We start from the raw sequence: 6,205 nt of genomic DNA, 5'->3' as shown, positions 1-6,205 counted from the left end.
GGAAGATAGATTTCCATCTTTTGGGGGGGCTTTTTGGAGGCAGGAAGGCAGGGCAATGGGGGATAAGTGACTTGCCCAAAGTCACACAGCTAGTAAGTGTCTGAGGCTGGATTTGGACTCAGGTACTCCTGACTCCAGGGCTGTGCTCTATTCACTGCAACACTGTAATGGATATTCAAATTTAAAGATCTTCCCTGCCCCTAGACTAAAGTACACCTGGAGCCTGGGGTGGGAGGCTTGTTTTTCAGGAGATACTTCTTGATTGGCCAGTGAGTCAATATGGTTGTTACATTCCCTGAACCAGGAGAAGGCTATATAAGCCCTGATGTGTAGCTTTGTTTTGGGGCTCACTTTCAGATGTGTTCTGTGATTTGATCTGGATTCTGGGAAGCCGTTGTCCAGAGCCCCCCAGCTTTGAAAAACCCAGATGTTGAAACCCAGATGTTGTTTTGGTATGGATGTAATGGTTGGACTGTTTGGAAAGCTGTCTACTTGATCTTTTCCTGTCTTGATAATTCTGCCTGTATACTTTGAAGTTCAGGGTGCTGATCTTTTCCCCTGAACGAGGTAAACGATATATGTTTGACTGATTGAAGTAAGCTTGTTAACCCATTTTGAGTTGCTTTCCTTTAACGAAGAAGATCTAAGAACCGGTGTTGGCAGCAAACCATGAGTGCGCTTGGAGTGCTTGCTACTACAATTACCTAGCCACCCCAATGGATTTACATATTACCCCATGGGAAAGTAGGAGAAGGGGGGTGGTCACAGAAGGGATTACAGATTGGGGGAGGGGTAGCAAAAACAAAACACTTTTGAGGAAGGACAAGGTGAAAAGAGAGAGTGGGAAAACAGAATAAATTTGGGGGGGTTGGAATAGGATGGAGGGAAATACTGTTAGCAGTACTAATTGTGAAAAATAAATTGAAGGAAGTTTTTCTGATAAAGACCTGATTTCTCAAACATACAGAGAACTGAGTCAAATTTCTAAAGATGAGAGGCATGCATATTAAAATAATTCTGAGGTGCTACCTCATAGCTACTAGATTGGCTAATAGGACAGAAAAGGAAAATGACAAGTGGTGGAGGGGATGTGGGAAAAATGAGATAATAATGCATTGTTGGTGGAATTGTGAACTGATTCAATCATTGTGTAGACCAATTTGGAACTATACCCAAAGGACTGTAAAACCATGGTTATATTTTGGCCTAGCAATAGCACTACTAGATCTATAGCACCAAAGAGCCAAAAAAAAAAAACCAACCCCACAACAACGAAAGAAAAAGGCCTAAATTTATAAAAATACCTGTAGCAACTCTTTACTAGTGGCAAAGAACTGGAATTTGAGGGATTGCTTATCAATCAGGAAATGGCTGAACAAATTGTGCTATGTGATTACAATGTAAATACTATTGGGTTATAAGAAATGATAGGCAGGATGCTCTCAGAAAAACGTGGAAAGGCTTATATGGGCTGATGCTAAGTGAAATGTACTGTGTAAAAAATAACAGCAATATTGTAAGATCATCGGGTGTGAATGACTCAGCTATTCTCAGCAATACAATGATCCAAGACAAATCTGAAGGACTTATGATGAAAAATGCTACCCTCCTACAGAGAAAGAACTGGTGGTGTCTGAATAAAGATTGAAGCATACTTTTTCACTTTTTTTCTTGAGGTTTTTTTTGTTTTGTCTACGTTTTTTTATACCACATGATTATTATGAAAATGTTTTGCATGATTACACATGTATAACCTGTATCAAATGACTTGCCCTCTCAATAAGGGGATTTGGGAATGAGGAAGGGAGAGAAATTGGAATTCTAAGTTTTAAAAACAAATGTTAAAAATTGTTTTCTTTTTACATATAACCTGGGAAACTAAAATACCCAATAAATTTAAATCAAAGGAATAGTTGAGTTTGAATGAAATAGGTAGTTCTGTTCTCCCTTCTTCTCTGTCAAAGGGCATTTTGGCATCTGGTTGATCTTAATCATCAAACATTTAGAAAGCTACAACTGGGTAAACAGAACTATACACATCACTTTCATATCCCAAAAGAATTTGTATCCAATGCAGTCATTTTCCTAGCACAGCATATAACTGATAAAATGTTTATAAAGAAGAGAGTCTACTTATTTAAAGTCATTACATCATGGTGTTGTTTGTGGATGAAAGGAATAATTGTAGTATAAACTTATGAAGTAGAAAACAATGCTGAAGTGACATGAGAGGATAATTATTTTGGAGAGTAGCAAAGATTTTGAAAGAAATGAACTATCTAATAAAATAAAATAGGAGGATATAAATGCATTAAAGATCTATATAAATAAAGGCAATATAAATAAAATGGAAGAGATTCATTTATTCTCCCATATTTATTGATACAACTAATATTTGTTGTACATAAAAGATATGCAAAATCTCTAGGAAATATACTTTGGAGAAAAGAAAGAAGGCCTGATCCCTGTTATCACCCATTGCATATTCTAGTAACATATTGAAGATATTTGAAATTGGATATATGAATTAATATCATATAAAATAAATAGGTATGTATTTTTCTTAGAGAATAATATTTTTTAAAAAATTTATCCAGAAATTAATACAATTTTTGCCTGTGCATTTTCTGCAGCATTATGTAACAAATCTAAGAGGATCTGCTTAGATAAGCTTTTTTTTTTTGCCTTTTGGAGGGCAATTTGGGCTAAGTAACTTGCCCAACCAAGATTACATGGCTATTTTTTTTTGTGTGTGGGTGTTAAGTGTCTGAGGCCGGAACCGAACTCAGGTCCTCCCGACTTCGGGGCTAGTGCTTTACTCACTGTGCCACCTAGCCGCCCCTAGATAAGCTTTTTCAAAAACTCATCACAATCACTTTTAATCTGCTTCTAATGTAATTTCCTCACTGACCACCTATACGGAGTAGTGATAGATATCTTAGACTGCGGTGAAATAGAAATTGCCTTTATGTGGCATCACTTGGAAACTTTTGGAGAAGATTAATTTTATTTTTTCACTTTTGATCCTGGCTGTGATCAACAGGCATTTCAGATTTTCCATTATCTAGCTTACTGATGACTGGTCACTATTCACTATTATGGAAATATTACAGCAGACTCACATGATACAGGCAGCAAACTTAGAATAACTCCTTGTATCTTGAATTACTAATATAAAACACATGTTATATTGAAGAAATAGAACTTCACAATTTCAAATTATATTTTGTTTTATCTTTTTTCCAAATAAAAGGAGAGAACTAGATTTAGATGTGTTCTTCAATCTTTTTATATCATATGATATAAAATTCATAAATTTATAATGTGTCATTTTGTTTCTTAAAGAAGGTTCCTGTCAAAAACTAAAATAAAAGCAGGGTATCTGCAAAATTACTACAGAATACAGTACTTTCTAAACAGAAACAGTGATATCTTTGAATAGCTCATGTTACCACCTTCTGGGAAACTGCAAAAACTGGCATAATTTGAGAAAAACAGTAGAGAGGTAAGTCCCTGACAAAACTGCACCTACTTATAATCTATATGTGGATTTTTTTGCAGAATGTGACCTCCAACCAGTGATATACAAAGCTTATTAATTTATTATAGACAACCCCCCCCCCCCAACCTTCCCATTGCAGGGTCTGAATCTCCCAGGAGGTTGGTGGTATGATTCATTTTCAGTCCTCTGGACCCATGATTTGTCACTGAATTAATCGGAGTGCTAATGTCATTCAAAATTGTTTTTCTCTCTAATGATGTTAGTTATCGTTTCCAACTTTGTTTTGATGCAATCTTCATCTCTTCTAGCATTAGTCCTCTCTCTCTTTACCTGATTTTTCACCATTGTTGCATTCTTGACTATCCATGGTCATTGTCTCACTAAGGCTGTTTTTTAAGCACTTAAGAATGCTTAGCTCCTATTTCTGTACTCTGCTCTCTTTCCTGGAAGTGGAAGCTGAGACCAAATTCCATTGAGGTAGTTCAGATAGGCTGCTATACACAGTGTCTGACCATGGTTTTCATTATGCCTTTCTCTAAGTCCAGTTTTTGCTTTGTGTGGGCTCTGACACAGTGAGTCATGATGCCAGTGTGATGTAGCTGAAATTCTGATTCTAATTCTCTCCCACTTCTTTGTTCCTGTTTGGTGAGCCTTTTGTATTCCAGAACACTCTAACATCATTCAGCCTTGCTCTTTGCTCATTTATCTGGACTGGTGCTGCATGCTTGACCACTCTTATTCAAATGAGTTCTATGATTTGGCAAATAATTCTCTGTTCTGATTGAACACAGGGTGAATGTGATATAATGGGAAAAAAATCACTATGGAAGTAACTGCTTAGCTCCTGCTTAGTGAGTAGAGAAAGAAATTCCATTTTAAAATATTTATGACCAATTGGAGAATGTATATAGATTGGATAATATCTATAAATTTAGTAGTACCTGTTTGTATTGACTCTTTGGAGGTTGGGTTGAGGATGATTTGGGAATAGTCTACCTAAAATTTCATCATTGTGAAGAACTTTTAGTAAGGAGATACTGTTTACTGATGCAGATTCGAGAATGTTTGATAACGCAGAACATTCACAAGGTTTTTGTACCAAATGAGATAATATTTGTAAAGTGTTAAAAAAAAAAACATATTGCCTGACATATAGAAGGAACTTGATATATATGTTTGTTTCCTTTATTTCTCCCTGGGGCTAAGAGATGTTAAGTGATTCACTCACCAGGATCACACAGCTAAAATGTAGTAAGAACAAGAGGTACATCCACTTTTTCCTGCCTCCCAAGATGAATTATTTAACCATTAATGCTCCCTATTTCTCCTTTTGTCTAGGTAGACCACTCTCTTATAAGAAAATAGCCAATTCACTTTGGATTGAAATGATACCTTTAAAAATATTTATTTACAAGTAAAATTCAATTCTTCAAATTATCTTTACACCTGTAATTTTAAATTATGTCCACATGGCCCCAAATCTCTATAGGAAAACTTAAATAATGATAGTCTGAAAGTTTTGTCTATAAAACCATCTGAATATGAAAAATTGATTTTAAAATATTTATTAATAGAGATGGCTAGTTTGAAATTTCATTTCCTAAACAAGTGTTTTGATATGATATTGCTTACCTCAGGATTTTTCTAAACATAAAAAAACCCTTTGCATCTACTGTATATGTAGTAATCAGTTGGATAATTCAGGCTGACTTGCCTCAGTTAATATTTGATTTTGATTCACCTTAGCGACAAATATACATTTAGCAACCAATGCATATTCATTGAGTAACCTGTCAATATAGTTAATACATATATATATATATATACATATATAGTTTGTATCAAAATAAAGAGAAAAATGTTTTTGCTTTGATATTAGAATATTCAGAAAATTCTTTCAATTATGAAAGAGACTTGTGAAAATGATAAATAAAATTGTTCTTAAGAAAATCCTAGAAATTGAAGGTTTGTCCATTAGCATCTTTATTCTTTCTTCTCATTTATTTATTTTTTTGTTTGCCAAACCTCAGAATGCCTAAACATTTGTCTAATTAGCTGTTATTTGTTCAAGTGCTAACCTTGATGGCAGGATTTATGCTTTTATTTTAATATGGAGGTCATATTTAAACCTTATGGAAAAATTGAACTGTACAAACCTGAATTCATTAATTTTAGTCAGCATGATGAACAATATTGTAGCTGGTCTCACTATGTAGCACATCACACTAGTCATTGGAGGAGTCAGATTGATTAGCTGACCATCTCCTATGTCTTAGTTCACACAGAGGATTGAAATTCATTTTAATGTCAAGAGCTTTTTGCTTTAGTCATACTCTTTTATTACAAGGTATTTTACCAGTTATCCCATGGTCCTCCATTTTTTTTTGCCCTCATTCAATACCAGGTCCTTCTTAGGATAAAGTATGATACTGTACTTAGAAAGGGATCCATTTATTACCAAGAAAAGGGAATGAGGAATATTTATTCTGCTGTTTGGGTTAATTTCTTCACTGCTTCTGGGTACAATTAAATGTACTATAGAATTGTATTTGTTTTGTTGATATCTATGTGGTGTGGACTCTTCAAAAGCCATCTTTCCTGAGGAAATCAAAGCAATTTTGGTTGGTATTTGGAAAGGCAATTGTATTTTAATTGAATCTATCTATCTATCTATCTATCTATCTATCTATCTATCTATCTATC

This window comes from Petaurus breviceps, unplaced genomic scaffold, assembly GCF_028583685.1.
Source record: "Petaurus breviceps papuanus isolate PSGF00001 unplaced genomic scaffold, PetGlider_PUasm1.0 47, whole genome shotgun sequence".
Lineage (NCBI taxonomy): Eukaryota > Metazoa > Chordata > Mammalia > Diprotodontia > Petauridae > Petaurus > Petaurus breviceps.
The sequence above is the reverse complement of the archived record's forward strand: the minus strand, read 5'-3'. Positions refer to the sequence as shown.